Source organism: Zootoca vivipara, chromosome 1, assembly GCF_965207765.1.
Source record: "Zootoca vivipara chromosome 1, rZooViv2.hap1.1, whole genome shotgun sequence".
Taxonomy (NCBI): domain Eukaryota; kingdom Metazoa; phylum Chordata; class Lepidosauria; order Squamata; family Lacertidae; genus Zootoca; species Zootoca vivipara.
Genome location: NC_142582.1, coordinates 89794407 through 89814606, shown reverse-complemented (window position 1 = coordinate 89814606; position 20200 = coordinate 89794407). Strand labels below are relative to the sequence as shown.

Sequence of the window (20200 nt, the reverse complement as noted above, 5' to 3'; positions counted from 1 at the left end):
TGGAGGGCCAAAGTTTGGGGGTGCCTGCTCTAGCATCTCTCTTACATAACTTTCACACGTCACAATCACCAGACAGAATTTTAATAATTCTCTTGATGTTCTACCTTAACTGAGAGGCTCATACGCATAGGCCTCCTGTTCTCTTCTACAAGTACATACTACTAGATCTAGACCTTTTTCACATTACAGAGTTCTCTACCTTAGCCAGGATACGAAGCCACCTTCAAATCCCAGATAAAAGGAAGCTATGGGTAGCCCTAGCCATGGTAAATCGCGGTGCCAGTGTAATAATGGCTCAGACCAGGAGGAATAGGGGAGAGGGAATCTGTACTCAAGACGGGAAGGAGCACACACTCTTACAGCCAGCACAATCCTTCAACCACAATTAAGAACAAGCCATATGACATCCTGGCAGATGCATAGTATTAATCATAATAACTACAACCATAACATTTCCCATCTCCTAACTACAGTTAGGAAATCTGAAGCATTCTTCATCTCCTTTCCCCCACCCCTTCAGATGCAAATTAACATTTTCCTGTTCAGAACTATGAAGCAACATTATGCCTGTACTGATACCAGCACTAAACCTCTAGTTGTTAAAACCAACATTGAGAAACCTGCTTCTAACTGTGGTTACTAGCTCTATTCTTGGAATTACCTCTCTAGTTAGTATTATTATATGCAAGGAAAGAGGTCTTAACTAATCTGCAGCCCTCCTCAAATCATTCACTTCATTGACGGTAATTAAAGGCCAAGCTGCATTTTCACGAGTTTCACTTTAAGGAGGAATGTGTTTGTTCAGTGAGAGACCTTCAACAGCTACGGTAAGAAAATCACATGAAGAGTGTTTCTCTGTTTGTCATCTAATTATAGCTTAGACACAGCTATGTAGTAGTCCCAGGGCAATCCCTGGACCAGCAAAAAGGGCAGAGCTCATGGAAGCTTCCATACTCCCAACTCTTGGAAACTGCTATCCCAGAGAAACTAACAGCTTCAGCAGAACTTCTTAATTTACTCTCAGGAAGCAACCCTCAAGGCCATGATGTAATTAGTAAGAGTTCTGCATTAATCCTACACAACACTTCAGGTTTCTACCTAGCATTAAGAAGACAAACTCAGGAATTTCACATCACCTTTGTTCCAAAGGCCTGGGAGCTTCCATGAGTCATGCCCGATGAGCTAGCTCAGGGGCTGCAAAGGTCATAGGAACCTTAGAAGTCAGTCTTTGGGAGCTTCTGCACACTTCCTTCTAGTGTCCAGAATTTGGATGAAAAATAGAAGGAGGCAGTTGAAAGCATCCCGAAAAACAGAGATATTGTCTAACAACAGAAAACTAAACCAAACATATTACTTCTTTGGCTCAGCTCTGTTTAATTTCCAACTCTAACTCTTTTACATTAAGATTGGGCAATGGCTTTTCATTTGCAGCTGCATGCAAGACAAAAACCTGAGAATTATACCAGTCCCAACAGATGTCAAACTCATTATCACTTTCCAGTGTTACCATCCTGACCACTCAAAGATATATCAAGTTACAGCTCCAAATAAAAACTAGTGTCAACCTGATTATTCTGCCAACATCAAGCCATATGGACACCTCAGCATGCTAACATTTTCTTTTAAAAAGTCTTCTTTTAAAATTCATCCTTTATTGGTTTTTCTGGTTTCCCCCCTTAACAGCACAAAGAAGGAAAAAGAAAATATATTAGCAAAACATGTCTATTCATAAAACCATTTTACAAAATCAGGCACATGTGGAAACCAATAATAAAAAAGAAGGAAGAGGGGAGAGGAGTCAGACAGGAAAGGATAAAGCTCTGGCAGAGCCAGTACTACATGCATATCGCACCAATGGCTCTAGGTGGGATCTCAGATCTCAGAAAAGTCGTGCCCTTTGCACCTCTAGGCAAAAGCAGCTTTTTCATAAACTGCAAGAGAGCAAAGATTCTCCAACCAACAAGCTATGAGAGGAGCCATCCAGTCCTTCCAATGCTGTAAAACCTGTTGGTTAGTTACCAATAAAGTGTGCAGGATCCAGCTTTGGTGTCTCTCCTTCAAGTTCCAAAACACTTGGATGTAATGCGTAACATGAACATCCAAAGATTTCAGAGCCATTCTCAGGAGCCAATTTATTTGAGATTTACACCCCCAAATAAGCCACTACAGGGCGAAACCAGGTCATGATTTAATGCTGCCCGTGCCTCACAACACCGGCAGGTGCCAGTGGATATAATGCTGTCACTCACTGAAGATTTCATGCCAATAATAATAATAATAATAATAATTTATTATTTAGACCCCACCCATCTGGCCAGGTCCCCCCGCCACTCTGGGCGGCTTCCAACACACATTAAAATACATTAAAATATCACAGATTAAAAACTTCCCTAAACAGGGCTGCCAAACAGTTGTTAGGACTCACTTGTTTATACTGTATGTATATCAAATATTGCAGCATAAAAAACATTATTCTAAGCACCACGTAAGCAAGGCACAATATTTAACATGGTAACATAGTTTCTATATTTTATGTTACATAATATATCTAGCAGTGGCATTAAGCAGTAACTGCACCTAATAAATAATGGTTTCAGAAGCAAGCAATTCAGATAGCACATAGTAACTATAATCCTATGTCCAGGTAAAATACTCCCACCATACGGAAACAGTTAAAAGACCTGAAGATAAGCATTTACTATGAAATGTTATGTTCCACCCACATTTATCATTGTTCCATTTATAGTTGCTACCTCTCTCAGTTACCTCCCTGAAGACAACAAAAAACACCCATCACAAATGATGTGAGAAAAAAAGGATGAGCGCCTATGAAGAGAATCTTCTCATTTCCTTATGATTCAGCATGAATACACTAATAGTTCATCCTCACTATTAGTAAAAGAAACTACAGCATACTAGTCATGTGATTCTGTCTACCAATAGAGGCAACCCAGAAGGCATTTTCTGCCTAACAGTCAACTAAATCCAATCATAAAAGGTTTCTTCTTTATGTCCCACTGGGTAAATTAATATACCATTTGTGCTAAGTTATCCCTAAATCAGTAAGGACAACTCATTTTACTGTTCCAAGTTTAGAAACAGTGCATTCGGAACTTTCAGCTCAGTACAGGTTGCATTCAACATGTAAAAAAAAAAACCACCCATAAACCTAAAAGCCGACACTTCTCTGCAACTGCTTTGAACAGGTGTCAAACTGCTTCACTGTAGTCCAGAAAGCATAACCATCTGTAAGGAGAAATGTCTCTACCAAAGTACTCCAAACACTAAGCAAGAATCAAGTGTCCACATTCCGTCACTTGAGTTTGTGGTTTCTTTTCTGCTTGTCTTGTGACAGAATCCTATGCATGTTGATTTTCACTTGTCTCCTGCATGGAGCAACTGCTTTTCCAATCAAAGTTTGAACACACAGCTGAAGGCCCTAAAGACCTTTAGCAGATTCAAGGTAAGTGCAGTAGTGGAGTTATTTTCAGGGCCAGGACCAAACAGCACACTAGTAAAATTTATTTGATTTTTAACCCATGACTACTCCACTTCTCTTTATGCCATTGGGTGATCTTCTTTCTAACATCATAGAGGAGTATCATAGCCTAGAAGCAAGCAGCTGAACACTCAAGGGAACTGGAGAGACCATATAATTCAGTTCTTTTTTTATATAAAAATTAGAATTCATTTCTAAGCAATGACTGTTAAATTGCTGTACAATAAATTTCAACAAGTTTGAAACCACCACCTTGGCTGCACAAATCAGCCAAGCAGTTTCATAACTGCTGTGTATGGTATGCAACCAGGAGTTTGACTTTCCACCACCACCCATTTCCAAAAATAGGAGACTGTGGCTTTTGGCTTAGGTAGGATCTCATATTTGGCTTTGGCACTACGTAAGGACATAGATATCTATATATCTATATCTACCGTGTTTCTCCTAAAATAAGACGTGCCTCTAAAATAAGCCATGGCACGATCTTTTAAAGGCAAAAAAATATAAGACATCCCCCAAAAATAAGACATGTTGGGGGTACCGGTACCTACCCAACCCAGCGGGAGCCGGCAAACGCAGCAGCGCGCGCCGAGCCCCAGCCCAGCGGGAGCCCCAGCACAGAGACGCGCCGAGCTCCAACTGAACGGGCCCCAGGACCCGGCAGCGGGCGGCGCACGAAGCCGCAGGACCCGGCAGGAGCCGGCAGCAGCCCCAGCCGCACCGCGCCGCACCGCACGAAGCCCAGGGACCCGGCAGCGGGCGGCGCACGAAGTCGCAGGAGCCGGCAGGAGCCGGCAGCAGCCCCAGCCGCGCCGCACCGCACGAAGCCCAGGGACCCTGCAGCGGGCGGAGCGCGAAGTCACAGGAGCCAGCAGGAGCCCCAGCCGCACCGCACAAAGCCCAGGGACCCGGCAGCGGGCTCAGCGGGCGGCGCACAAAGTCACAGTAGCCGGCAGTAGCCGGCAGCAGCCCCAGCCGCACCGCACCGCACGAAGCCCAGGGACCCGGCAGCGGGCGGAGCACGAAGTCACAGTAGCCGGCAGGAGCCGGCAGCAGCCCCAGCCGCGCCGCGCTGCACCGCACAAAGCCCAGGGACCCGGCAGCGGGCTCAGCGGGCGGCGCACAAAGTCACAGTAGCCGGCAGTAACCGGCAGCAGCCCCAGCCGCGCCGCACCGCGCCGCACAAAGCCCAGGGACCCGGCAGCGGGCTCAGCGGGCGGCGCACGAAGTCGCAGGAGCCGGCAGCAGCCGGCAGCAGCCCCAGCCGCGCCGCGCCGCACTGCACGAAGCCCAGGGACCCAGCAGCGGGCTCAGCGGGCGGCGCAAGAAAGCCCCGTACCATACTTAACAATGCTGTACCATGCTCAATAAAAAAATAAGACATCCCCGAAAATAAGCCGCGATGTGTTTTTTTAGAGGAAAAATAAATATAAGACGTGTCTTATTTTAGGAGAAACACGGTATATCTATATCTATATCTATATCTCATTTAAAATTATTGCAGAGAGCTAGAGGTCTTGCTAATCAAACTCTTTATACTCCCAGCACTTCAAAATCTGCATTAGTTTACAACATTTTTCAAAGAGAGAATTGCTTAACCCATCTGCAGTACAGATAATCATTACACCTTGATGTGCAAATGAAGCTCAAGAAACAAGCTTGTTTCAGCAATCAGCTCCGTAATATATGCATGGAAATATGTTTTATTATCTGTAAAATGCTTACATAACCTGCTTTACCACATTACTGTTTGAAGAGAGTCAGGCAACAGAATTAATAACTGAATATACTCTGTCAGTCAACATACTTTCATGAGACCAAAATAAATGGAAACTTCCTGAAATGGTTAAGGTAACCCAAACTAAAAGTAGGATTTAGAACATTATTTTTTTTAAATGAATGAGGATAGACTGTGGTACAAAGTATACCTCAAAAACAAGTAGATTAATTTTGCTTTGAAAGACTGTACTTATCATTCAGTCATGACAACTGAAATAGTTTCTCTTTAAACTTCCAGAGATACAGTGGAACCTCGGTTTTCAAATGTCTCGGCTGCTGAACGTTTCGGAAGCCGAACGCCAAAAACCTGGAATTGAATGCTTCCGCTTTCGAATGTGCCTCAGAAGTCGAATGGCTTCCGCGGTGCGTTTTTCCATTTTCACAATTCACTTTGCCAACACCCCTTTGATTTTCGGTTTTCAAACATTTCAGAAGTTGAACAGATTTCCGGAACAGATTACGTTCGAAAACCAAGGTTCCACTGTACTTGTAAGGTAGCACGCTTTTTTAAAATGTCTTTACAAAAAGGATCCAAGATGACAATCTACTAAACAGCAATAAATACTATCATCAACTTCCTGTTGTGCAGTATCTATTGTGAACTGAACGAGTGGGGAAGCCCTTCTGGTGGTCCCCAAGGTGCCCACTGAGGCCCATGCAGCAGGAGTCTATAGGAGGGCTCTCTCTGTGGTAGGTCCACCCTCTGAGATGCACCTTGTCTCAACACTGTTTCCTTTGTGTCAGCAGATGAGGCCACCTCTTTGTCCAGGTCACTGCAGAGGAGTGAAGTGCACTGGGGACTGAGCGCTTTGCTTGCACTGCTGCTGCTTTGCTGTTTTATTGTTCTGCAATTTCCTTAGGTTGTGAATTATATTTTCTTGCTGCATTTTGTTTTAACTTAAAATTGCTGAATTTAGTTTATGGATTTTCTGTCCTCACTTTTGCTTCTGTGTTCTTCAAACTTCTATTACTACCTTGCACCTTCAACTTTGTCAGGCTCCAACTCCACAATGGACTTTGTCACACTTTGCTCCTCAACTTCTTGTCCTGGTGCCTATTTGCGATTATTGCTCTTCTGATCCTTAGCTGCTCTTCTGAACCTTAGCAGCAGCCTGTCTTAGACCTAAGTCAAGGTCTGGCATTGTAACAACCCTAAGTTCTGAAAATGTGCAGTAAGTAGACTACTGAGTTATTACTGAAAGGCTATCAAACGTGCAGCACAATTTAGCAAAGGATAGACAATAACAAAATATCAGCAAGAACAAAGTGGGGGCAGAAAAATCAAACCAGATACATAATGAACTACAATATCTGATCTTAATTGTAGTACAAAATATGCAAAATTGATATTAAATACAGTGCAATGAAAGTTAATCACAAACCATACAGGCAATATCTGCAAATTAATAAAATACTCCAGGAAAAGATGCAAAATGTAAAAAAGATCATCCACAAATAGCAGCATATATTATGCTTTCAAGTGAACTAAAAGAATCACTGTAGAAGAGGTAAATGTCCTAACAGAAGTGAGATAATATTTTAATAAGTTTTTAATTGTGTCCTCAAATTAGGTGTTAAGCTTTCCAGTGAACATCTATTATCTCCTCTCTGCAACAATTACATATCTATCTTTTAACATTTAGATTTTTTATTCTGTCCACTTGCTCCTGTATCAGTAAACCTTAAATTTTCTGTTACACACGTATAAAAATACTGTACTGGATGCATACTGAAATAGCTAATGAAAAAATAGGATTACTAGAAGAGGGTAGCTGGAATCATTATATCGTCATATTTACTACCTTTATCACCCAGATAATTCTTATTTATATAGGTGATTTGAGACCAGTTTATTAAATGCAGCAAGACTTGAGAGAAATAAAAAAATGATTATTGTCCCAACACAAAATGTGCCAACAGGAACTAAGTTACATATCTGCAAGATTTAGTGAAGGAAGAGAAGGGTTAAAGTACCTAGTTGGAACATCTGAAAGGGGGTGGGGACTCCCCAACACCTTTGCTTCCCCAGCAACCTTCTGTATCTGCCCCCAGAATCAGAGGCTGTGAAAGACAGCAGCCCAATTAGAAAACCCTGGAACTAACATGTGGCTGCTTTGGCAAACAGTTCCAAGCCAGAATATTCAGTTTCTGAGCAGTAATTGGAAGAGCAGAGAACCCTACCATAAGTAACTATTGTCTTTTTTGTGTTAAATATTTTATAAACTGCCTTGTGAACGTCAGGTGGTGAGGTATAAATGCTCAAAATCAAGCAATCAAAAATAAATATGATAATCTGTTTGTATCTTACGAGAATGTGAGGTTTAAAATCATAGCCTATCCCTAGAAATATATCCCCGGAAATACCCATATTTTAAATGAGATGTAGCCAACACAGTGCCCCCCAGATGTTTTGGACTCCCTACTCCTATCAGCTCCAGCCAGCATGGCCAATGGGTCTGGGCTGATGGGAGCTGTGGTTCACAACATCTGGAGGGCATCATGTTGGCTACCACTGTAAGTGAAAGATTTCAGAAACAATGTAATGATTTTATTTAATGAACTGTCAAAATATGACAATCTACTTAATACAGTCCATTGTTAATAATGATATACTGACTTACAACCAGTAGCATTAGATTTAACTGTTAGTTGCGTAACTTGTGTTATATAACTGAAGCTACTGTGTACTTAAGTATACAGTATACTTTTTATACTGTATTTTTAAAAAGGAAATGTAGTTGGCATTTCATCACCCTTTTTATTTTACATATAATTGTGGTACTAGGCAGGGCCAGCCCTTCTATTAGCACCATGAGACACATCTGTCTTATGCAATGCGTCAGGGGGAGAGGCAGATCAGGCCTTGCAACCTGCCCACTACAGCTATTTGGCTGGCTGCTGCTGCTGCTACTGCTTTTGCCAGTCAGCCTTCAGAGCTGCTGTGAGCTTTGCTGCCAGCTGCTGTCCCTGCCTTGCAGACCCACTGCTAGTCCACAGGGCGCCCTGCCTGGTGATGGGTCCCACCTCCTCTCTTCAGGCACTGGGGGGGGGGGCTGTCACTGTCTTCTCCACTGAGCTGCCTGGGCAACTGCTTCTAGGTATACGCTGTGGCTGGTGTAGACGGAGAGACTCTTGGCAAGGGAAAGAGCACAAGCAGTGTGTATTTGTGGGCATCATGTGTGGGAAAGGCAATGGGATGCTGATTTTGCTTTCACCTCCACCTTCCCATTTCTTTTTCACCATTAATAGGTGATAGCGGAAGCAGCTTTTTTTTAAAAAAAAAAAAGGAGGGGGTGGCAGACGACAGGTGCAGAGATGGGGAGAGAAATCCCCATGATCTGGTTTGTGCATGGGTAAGAGAAAGCAAAGAACATAAAATTCAAGGTCTCTAATGCAACATCTCCCCTCTTCTTACCTTTGAGCTGAGGGAGCTTTGGGCAACCGAGAAAGAAAAGTTTGTAGGAGTTTGTTTCCCTGGGAGGGAAGGAAAAGGAAGTCTAATTCAGGTAAGTGGCCACATCCTGCTGCTAGCCTGAGTTCCAGTTTCACAAACGAAATTACTTTTCTTTTTCCCGGGCTAGTTCTTGTTGTGCTTGCCAAATCATCATCGTCCTCCTCACTCCTCCACAGCAGGAAATTTCAAACACAGAAATAAATTGATGGCCAAAGGTAGAGTTTCGTTTCGTTTCGTTTCATTTCTCACTTGCTGGTTTTCTAATACCCCCTTTCCTTGCTAAATTAATAGGGCAGTCCCATGTAAGTCTTCTCAGAAGTATACCCCAGTGAGCAAGTGTGCCTAGGATGGTGCTGCACAGCAGCAACTTCTGTTGGGTTGCCATAGGGTGATTAACTATTCCTGTTTTGGTGTTTTGGGAAATGAGTAATGATTAGCCTCATGAAGCACCCTCACGTGTTCAAAGTGCTCCACACACATTATCTAGGTAATCCTCGCAACAAACCTCCAAGTTAGTTCAGTATCCTCATTATATTGCAAGTAGAAATTCCCTAGTAAGGGTGCACTAAACTGCAACTGGACTGAGTTCATCAGAACTGGAGGACTTCTCATTTCACAGCTTCAGTCTCATAGTAACTCATACTTAAAATAAAACTGATTTACACAAACTGTACATATTTTTAAACATATAAACAGAAATGTTTTGAAGCAGACAGCGCAAATGGCGGTCTGTGGGGGGGGGGAGACCCTACCCAAAAATATTTTCTTGTGCAAACATAAGATGGTGCAACAAAGGTGACTGGGGCTTGGGTACTATGCACTATGGCAGGTGGTTCTTCTTGTTGTTCTTCTTCTTGTTTTTGTGTGTACACTATTTGTTGCTTCATCTCTGAAAGGAAAATTTTGTGGACCCAATACTTGGGACAGTAGGGATTCATTTCAGTTTTTATTTTTGTATAAAATAAAACCCAGCCAGATGGGTGGGGTATAAATAATAAATTATTATTATTATTATTATTATTATTATTATTATTATTATTATACTTTTTACCACCCTTCATCAAACAAGTGAACACAGTGTGGGGTACATGAGATAAAAACAGATTAATTCAACAAAACAGGAATAAAAAAGGAATAAAGGATTACATAAAAGCACTATAAAAACTCACTAACATTATAACTATTCACACTCCAAGGATCAGTGGCCTATCATATCGAAATCAACATCATTAAAAGCCTGACTGAAATGGTAAGCTTTCAGCTGGTGCCATTAGTAGAGAGGAGAGAACATCTCCACCCCCTCCATTGCCTGCTCACAACTTAGCCTGCTCACCTCCATTGTACGTACTGTACTTCCATTGGCAAAGAAGCATGCATAAGAACAAGATTTTCCTAAGGCTGCTAACACCGTTTCCAAACTGTTTTTAAATTACTCCATTATGATTTAAATTTGCTACGCAATTTACAATTATTAAAATCAAGTTCCTCTTGCTCGTTGTTACCCATTTTATGACCTTGGTTAGGATTCCCATACAAACAATTGTTAGCAGGCTGCTAATGTGATGATTTTCCTGTCCTAGGAAAAAATAGCACAGAACAATTTTCTCCCAATTGCAGCAGAGTCAAACAATGCATTTGATGTTGGACTCATCAGGAGGTCTGTGACTCAAAATGTTGAAATCCCACAGTTTTGTAAAGTGGGATTTCAAAAACAAGAGTTTTAAAAATCAGTTGCTAAGTGCAAAAAGCAGTGACTTGTTAACTAGGTGTGGGTGTCAGAAAGAGAGACAGAGACACAGACACAGACAGAGACACAGAGAGAGTAAGACAGAGAGAGCATTGCATAGAAACTTTTAAGGTAGAAAACAAAAATCTTCCTATTATGTCAGATGGGGGGGGGGGCAGGACCTAGGCTTTGCAGTTTGTGGACGATGGAGAGGAATCGGCAGCATATGGCCTGTAATGTTTTATTTCTGGTTATTGCGTGAAGTTTTACGAGTTGTTTTTAAGAATATGTTCTAATTGGTGGTTATGTATTTTTATTGTATTTAGCTTCATAAGCCAGCTCATACGGTCATTTTTTCAGAGTGATTAGCAGCAGAAAAAGAATGTAATTCCATTACTTATTTTTAAAAGGGTGGCAACATATTGCCCTGTAAATTCAACCTGAGTCCCTTTTAATATTTTTGTAGCTAGTAATTATATTGCTCCTGCAGGTCACTTAAACCAAATGTGTAGCCACATGAATTTCAGCAGTGCACAAAGGGAGGTTGAGCGGCCATAAAAAGTAAATTGCTGCCCACCTTCAGAGCAGCAAAACATAGCCAAAAACACAGATGAAATCCCCTACTCTCTACCAACTCTCCTGAACTCACTGAGAAAAGGTGAGAATTGAATGAATATTTTGTTCTCCAATTCCCACACCCCAACAACAGCTACTTGAGCTTGAGTAAATATGACAATCATATTCATGTTACTTAACATAAAATTATTATTAGGCTTTCTAGTATAAACTTTACAGAGATGTCACTAAAATTAAAGTTCCTCAGTCTATGTTAAATATATGATCTTCAAAAATGCTTGCCCAGAAATTTGAACCCCTGAATACTAAGAAGCATCTGCTCAAGTCAACAAATTTAAGTGGACATATGTTCCAGATCTCTTGATTTAAAAAAAAAAGTTTTAAGTTAGGCCTTCAGTCAGTCTCTACGGAAATGCACTGACTACTTGTGCATTTTCTATTCCTAGCTGTTGAACCGTGCAAATTCTCAACAAGTTAATCAAATCAGCATCACTTTTCGGTAACGTCTATAACTTGTTAAGCAGCAATAGCAGGATGGGTGCTGTCTGGGAGGTGGATACCAACCTTTGCCTCCCCAGACCTTTTTTGTTGCATAGTACCTGGTGAATGGCAACCTACTGAAGCAGTCAGAAAGCATGGCTAGCTAGCTCCACTAAGGGCTTTTGGGAGGCAAAGAGTCACCTGTGGTGGGATAACCCCAAAAGGGTGAAAGGGTAAAAGTCCCTTGGGATCTCTCCTTTGGGGTGTGACGAGGGCAAGGGCATTCCTCATGGGTGAACAGTTATGGGTGGGTCTACTCCTAGGTGAGAGATTGGAGCAATGGACAGGCGTTGAGAGGGAGAATGTGAATTTACCTTGCTTCCAAGTGAGAGGTAGAATGATGAGGAGCTACATCTGTGGTGAGAGCATGAATACAACTCACAAATGCACCTGCAGTGTTACCGCCGGGTGATTTTGCCATTTTATATTGCTTTATTGCACTTTTACTGTATCTTTCTTTTATATTAGTATATTGCTTGGACCAAAAAAGTGGTATATAAAACCACTTTTCAAAAAGCTTGCACTGAGTATATTCAACGAAGATGTTATGCAAATTCTATAGGCAGTCAAAACAATAGCACACAGAATTAAACAGCACTGTTCATTTCATGGTCAACATTAAGGTGTAAGACGCCAACATAGTTAGACATTGCACAAACACCACAAAAAGAAACAATTATTGTTAAGATCTTAAATATATAGTTACGATAGTGCTTTCATTTTGGCTTTTGAGATGGGTCAAGCTTTGTGGGTAGAACTGGGAAGTGTGCCACAGTAAGCTTTTTCCATCAATACAACCATTTTTCCACTTCATCTTCCTTCCGAAGAGCAATTGTGGTCTGAACTTGATTCTACAAAGGTTTCTTTCAAAACTAGTATATTTCTTCTTAACTAAAAAAAATTCCCCTAAGGAAATGTGGTTACAGCAACTGACAATTTTTTCTCCTTTCCAATTTCCCATCATTAATATCCGAATTAACTTCCAGGAATGAAATTAAAGTACTTACTATTATTAGAAGGGTAAATAAGTTGTATTTCAAAAAGGGAATGATCTGCTGCACCAGCTGACTTCTCTCAAGCAACACTGGATACAACCAAAGTTGCTTATTCTTTTCATCTTTGCATTCAATTCTAGCCTTTATTTATCATTGGCTTTAAATAGAAAATAATCTACATATTATTATTTTTTGGCACCCATCTTTGATTGAAGAGCAGTTTTATAAACTATAGAATGCAGGATGACACAGGAAAAGCACAAGTGTTTTGTGTTTCCTGTTCTTCTGTGTCATCCAGAAGGGAGCTCATGAGAGTTCCATTTTGGACAATGGCGAAGAGCCCAAGAAACAGGAAGCACAAGGCATTTGGGCCTTCTGTTCCAGATAAAATTATACAATCTCTGAAAATGCTAAGTGCTCGGTTAAAGGAAGGTGTAAGGATCACTGTGCCAGTCAAACAGCCAAAACAGGAATTGCTCCAGTACAGCCACACACCCTGCACTGGTTTAGCATCTCAAGACGCTTCCTCTGAATTGGAACAGTACAAATAATTCAGCTGCAGCAAGAAAGAGATGGGACAATACAGGTGTGCCATGAAATCTAGGTGTGAGCAGGTGGAATAGCATAGCAGATTCAAGAGCGTCAACATTAAGTACAATCTAAAAAGGACAAAAACTCACCTTAAGCTAGTTCACATACATTTATATTTGATCAACTCATCTCCACAGACGACACATACACACAGAATCACATCATCAGTTCACCACTAATACAAATCTCCCCTAGATGTCCACAGATATGTCAAAAGGAGGAGAAGAGAGAAAGTGCAGTGAAGTCTGAAAGGGAGACTGAGAACTTTTCAGCGGTATGCATTGGCATGCTGCATATTAAAACATAGTTTGCTTTTAACTATAGTTCAATGTGATGTGCAAACCAGGCCCATGAATGTCTACAAACTTTTGCTTGGTATCAAAAAGGCATAAAAAGCCAGTCCATAAAACAAACACAGGGTATGCTTTCCATAACAAATCTAAGCAACACAAAATATCCTGAAGAAATAGAGGGGAAATTTGTTTACCACTCATAACATGCCCTATGCGGGTTTGCTAGATGGGATATGATAATAATAAAACCAAATCTAAAAGGGGATTAAGTGTATTATTCTAAAATAGCTTGGTGTCTGCAATGCAAGCAAAAAGAAAAAATCCCGAATGACTTTTTTTGGCCTCTCTTTCAGCTGGAGGCACACATAGCATCTGTTAACTAGCACAAGCTTTGGTGCCTCTCTCATAGCTGTTTCTTTAAGTTCTGCTGTGCCTGCTCCATATCATAAAGATACCTAGGGGACATTTACGAATGGGGGGAGGGTGTTTATTGTCCAAAAAATCAGGGCTGCTCCATACACGTTTGCATGTTCATAATCCTTTTACATGTTTTTATGTTTTTTAATGTTTTTATTTTCTTTTTAATCGTATTGTTTTATCACTTTGTTGCTTGCCATCCTGGGCTCCTTTTGGAGAAAAGGAAAAACAGAAATTTAAAACAACAACAATAATACATCTGTACAGCAGACATCATGTAAGGTAAAGGACCCCTGGACAGTTAAGTGCAGTCGAAGGCGACTATGGGGTGCAGCGGTCATCTCACTTCAGGCTGAGGGAACCAGCGTTTGTCCACAGCTAGCTTTCCGGATCATGTGGCCAGCATGATTAAAACGCTTCTAGCACCACGGAACACCATGATGGAAGCCGGAGCGCACAGAAATGCTGTTTACCTTCCCACCACAGCAGTAACTAGCAGTACCTAGTAATTATCTATTTTCAAACTGCTAGGTTGGCAGAAACTGGGACAGAGCAACGGGAGCTCATCCTGTTGCGCAGATTTGACTCGCCAACCTTCCAATCAGCAAGCCCAAGAGGCTCAGTGGTTTAGACCACAGCACCACCTGCTCCCTCACAAACATCATGTACACATGTGACAAACGTGTTGTGCACAAAAGAACTAAGACTAGCTTCAGTTTCCTGCTATATATTTAATATAACTAATATGAAAGTGCTTTCAGTACCTTTTTTTTTTACTGCTAGGGCACAGGCTAAACCCAGGAATATTAATGTTTTTCTTGAATTTATTTCTGGGAATTTTTTGTTATATGCATGTCTAACTCCTAAAAACTTACTGCATACATAAAGTATGTTAACTTGAAGAATTGCTGCACCTTTCCCATACAACACTGAGCAATAAACCGTAACATAAAATGGAACGTTTTCTGGAACGTTGTCAAACACTGTAGCTACACTAAGAGAATGATATCTAGAATGGTGGTTCCCAACCTGTGGGCAGGGACTGCAGAGTTATCCCAAGGGAGCCACAAAGCTTTGCATGCAATGCTTCACCAGCCAATGTTTGGTTTTCATCTGCCACCCACTGCTATGAGCAAGGCATGTATGGATTTTGCAGACCAAGCAGAAGCTTGTTTTACCTGTTCCTCATTAGAACTGAACTCCCTTTCAACAAGAAAAGCATGGACTGAGTGGCCAGACAAAAGACACTCCTAACAACAGCTGCTACCTAGCCATCTAGAAGCAGAGGTAGATCCAGAAAGAAGCACAAGATTCAGGGGCATTTCTAAGTTGCAAACTTTATGTTAAAGGGTGAGTGCAAACTCTTCCAAAATAGGATATACACCTACTCCCACTGGGATCCTAAAGCAACAGGACCTCCATTGTCCCTAAATTAAGTTTTATCTTGCTTGACCCTAAATTAAGTTTTAACTTACTTGCCCTCATCCAACCCCAAACAGCGGCCAAACTCAGAACCTCCACTGAGTCCCTGATATCAAGAAAATATTTGTTAAGAGACTAATTTCTCTCTCAGTCTGTTACAGCATGGCCTCCAAACAGATAAAGAAACATTCTACTGATGTATCACAAAAAAGGCCTGATTCCAGGTAGTCTGCAGCTACTAATAATCTTTCCAATTGTACAAGACACTCTATCTAAACCCCCCAATTTAAATACTGTTCACAACATTACATTTCACTTACACCTCAGCCATGATTTGTTAAAGGACTACTTAAACCAAGTGTTTTGAGGTGCCTGAAATTAAAGATTTTTACAACTCGCAAAATATGGTGCTTGATGACAAGCATCAGTCAATTTTGTGTGTCACCCACTTTGAAAATGGGTGTCAAACTAGTATACAATTATGGAACGTAGAATTGTGCTCTGAACATGTACCTCACTCTAGTGTCTCAAATAAGCTGAGGACTCAATTCACCCAGCTTTCCAAATATTGAATTGAACTTTGCACCTCCACATTATCTGTCTCTACAGCACAACTGCTAACAGACTGAGTCATTGGTTATGTACTACTACATCAACATTAGAATATTATCAGCAATGCTAGCTTTGCCTATTCAGTACAATTCATACAGCCATTAGTGATCCACGAGATGATTTATGGAAGTCGCGTTGTAATGGATATGCATGAAATCTGGTCTTGTGAATGAGTTTGTGCATCACTGACTGAGCATAATTCATGCTCCCCTGTGGCCAAGAAAGCATGAGAGAAAGGAAACCAAGCAGACCTCTAGGATGAGCTAGCATACTGCAAAGTTTAGCCTCACAATTATCAGAATGCTTCCTGAACTGTGTATGGCCAGACTCCACCCCTTTCATAAGAGAATCTTAGCATAACATTTAGCAATAGCTAATGATGAGTGATTTGGTGGGGTGCTGGAAGAGACAATTTAAGGATATTTTCTACGTTTCAAGGTGGAGTGTTATCCTCCTGTCATCCAAGCCAGGTATCCCAGGACTTATTTTAACCCAAACATGCATTTCAGGACCCATTTCTTAATCAATCTTTTACCATATATTTGCATGGTGGTAGTGCTCTTGTTTTGACCCACCTTGAATTAGGCTGCAACCCACTAGTGGATCCCAGTGTTCTTTAATGCAGTTGAAGACCAGTGTTCTTTAATGCAAGCGTTGTGTGTCCACTGATAATATATCAAATGCATCACAGCGTTCAGCCAGCTATACTGCCTGCAGCAAAACTGATTTGCTGGCCTCCTTTTCACCTAACACCGGGAATGTATACCCAGAGGTGAACCAATTGTGAATGAAAAGGTCAGGCTACATTGGAAGGAGAGACACACCTGAGACTGCCTGCCTAACACCAGCTTGAGAAAGTGGCTGTGTGTGTTAGCTATATAGCCAGGTGTTATTTCAATTATATAAATCATTCAAATTACATCATTTAAAATACACAAGACCGAATAGTTGCTATACATGTTCAGAAGCCGGTTTGAGCTGTTGTTTATCAAATATCAAAACGTGACACACATACACACAAAGCTTACTTGGCAACTGCTAGTTAGGGCGTAACCAAAGAGAGACTTAACAACAAGTGTTATTTCTCCGTGACCTGACCCTTAAAGTGCTATGTTTCTGCCAGCCCAATCAACTGTAACACAGCTGACATGGCTGGAACACTCTGAGGATTAGGCCACACAAACATTTCCAGTTCTACTCTTCTGAGCCTCATGATGGGTGCAGCAAGTTGCAACAAATTCAGAATTACATCACAGGACTGAGCGAACTGCCTATCACATTATTGGATCAGTTACTCTGCTGGTCATTGCCAGAGCCTCATGTGCCTCCAAAGGAATGAATTTCATCATAAGGAATTCTGCTTTATCGAGAAACAGCTGGTTTTCAACTGGGTGTAAAACCCCAACGTTAACACATATTTGTCTGTAATTGTAATTGCCTCATAATGGAAGAACTGCAGGTATCAATCTGTTTATTAGGATTGGGAAGGGAAGGTGGGAGAGGCTCATTCCATTCAGTTCCATTGACAGAAAGTAATTTAGGATCCAAGGCATAGAATGCCACCCCGCACTCTGTGCTCAAACAGCAGTTTCCATAAGGCTATATGAGTCTTGCGCATGACAATCCTCGCTCACCAACTACCTCCACTCAGCACTTCAGAGCACACTATGGCCCAGCAGGGTTATTCAATAGCAGCTGATGCCCTGCGTGTTGCCAACTCTGCCCCAGGATTCAGATGTGCAGAATAGCTAAAGAGAAGAGTGCCATACATGGGGGGCCTGGGGAAGAGGATGCAAAATGGCAATGGCTGCTACTGAATGGCCCTACAGCAGGGATGATTAGACTCTGGGCCCCCAGATGTTGCTGGGCTCCAACTCTCATTAGCCCCGGACAGCACAACCAGTAGTCCAGGTTGATGTAAATTGTAGTCCAGCAACTGCCCTACAGTGTCACAACATGCTCAGTGAAGTTTTGTGGGAACAACTGGTGGGTTTGGAAAAGTTTATCTGAAGGAGTCACTCCATGAGCACAAGGCGCAATATTGCTCCCATAGTAAAGTAACTTTAAAACATCATTATGTAAAGTTTAAAAAGAGAAGAAAAAATAGATCTTAGCCCTTTACATGAAGGTACTCTGGTAAAACATAAAACGTTAACTTTAAAATAGTCCATTGTTTCTCTTGCAACATGTCTTCATTGTTTACAATCAGTTTTTTCGTGTTGTGCTTAGTCCAGACTACTTCCCTGAAGGATGTGCTTATGTTGCTAAAATAATACATTTGACACTAAACACACCACCTTTTGTACCTTTCAAAAATGTGATACTTCCCCCTCCTTCTGCCACCCCTCCTCAAAACATCCTTTGCTATGAAATGTGGTTTGCACAGGTACCCTAGGCAACTATCATTTGTTGTCTATAATGTTAACATAAACTATTCATAAAATGCCTAAAAGAAACAAGGTAATGAGCAATACAAAAACATAGAATAAAGAGAAAGAAAACCCTGCCGGCCAGCCTTACAATTATATTGTGACAAGCAGCACTACTCTCCTTTGTCAATCCCAAACTTAACTTCATTCACATTCTTCTGTGGCTGTATACTCTCCCACTGCAAAACTCCAGCACTAGTGTGTTCACCCAGTATCTTTTCTTCCACGTGGCAAAAGAGTAACGGGTCAAAACCTAGGGATGCCATATTTCAAACACTGAAAATCCGGACAGAAAAGTTGCTGAGCTTTTTTCTTTTGCCCAAAGCTGTTGAGCTTTTTGGGCAAAATTGCTTTTTTAAAAATGCAATTTTTAGCTATTTTTATGGAAAAACAGCAATAACAGCACTGCCAACATGAGCGGCCATACGTCCAGATTCTACCAGATATTTTTTACGATTTCCACCCAGGCACTGCTGCCAACTACAGTATTCCAAATATGTCCAGGAAAATCCGGACGTATGGCAACCTTATCAAAACCTCCCTGCCCCAAAGCTCATTCCTCTTTACTATGAGAATGTTGCCCTTGGATCAAGGCTTGTGGGAGATGAGTGTAAGGCCAGAGGGGACTGTGTGCTGTAAAATGAAGACATTTACAATGCGGTTTGTTCTTATATGAAGAATCTTGGGTATACAATGGAGCATCTCTTGCAGATATCTGCAAAATAAGATGCTGGTTTATTTGTGTCTTTATATCACAATATATTGCTTCTGAAGCTCTGAGAGGTGACTTACATACAAGCTATGTAATCAGTCTGGTACTCAAAGCACATAATCCAACAGATTATGCAACTGAATAGCTGTAGTAGCCTGAAGATATTTTATGCTTGAAACACCAAAGCATCTGCAGAGATATCCTGTAAGTCACAGTATCTCTTAACCTCACTGTAGCCAATACATGAGATAACTTGTAAGACTAAAACAAGGATCAGATTAAAGAAGATCAAAAGCACTAGCATTCACCCTGAAAAACAAAACTGATTCAGTTCTTTTATGCAATGAAGTTTCATGCCATTTGTCTAGAATGGCCTTTATAAAGGCAGAATCTGACCCAATGTGGGAAGCGGGAGAAATTCAAGACATAGCTGCCAAGTTTTCGCTTTTCTCGCGAGAAAGCCTATTCAGCATAAGGGAAAATCCCTGTAAAAAAGGGATAGCTTGGCAGCTATGATTCAAGACCCATAAAATGTAGACTGTAAGAGCCAAAGCAGACTGGTTCTGGTGACGAGAACATCATGTAATTGATGGCTGGGCATATAATACCCTCAAAGATGTTACATAACTTAGAAAAATGGGCATGGGGCAAAGATATCGCTGCATCAAGATCACTAGTTCCAGGCAAGTCTTAGCTCCATGCAATATTAGCTCCATCTGGTATGTTACTTGAAGGGTCTACGAAAATAGTTAATCTCATTCCATTTCCATATGTTCAGCATATTTTTATCTACCACAACCAGCATACTGACTGTAAACCAAAGGATTAGCCACTGTTTAAATGTTTTTAATTCTCCTTTCTCAAGATTGCACTCACGACAAAAATAAAATCAGCTAATGGCAGCAAGTATCAGTCTGCATTCCTACTGATTTTTACTTTAGAGAAAGGCTGTATTTCAGTGGTAGAGCACATGCTTTTTTGTTCAGATGTTCTCAAGTGTGATCCCCTGCATCTCCAGGTACCATAGGTCTGGAAAAGAACCTTTCCTAAAACTCTGGAGAACGGCTGACCACCAATGTAAGCAATACTGAGATAGATGGAACAATGATCTAACTTGATAGGAAGACAACTTTCTAAACTGTAGCTCACTCCATT

General features: G+C 41.2%; 1 protein-coding gene across 3 annotated transcripts in view; it reads right to left on the bottom strand.

The window, feature by feature from the left end:
* The window catches only part of SIPA1L1 (signal induced proliferation associated 1 like 1), a 154185-nt gene that overhangs the window by 98827 nt on the left and 35158 nt on the right, over positions 1 to 20200 (bottom strand). The gene's annotated exons all lie outside the window — the stretch shown is intronic.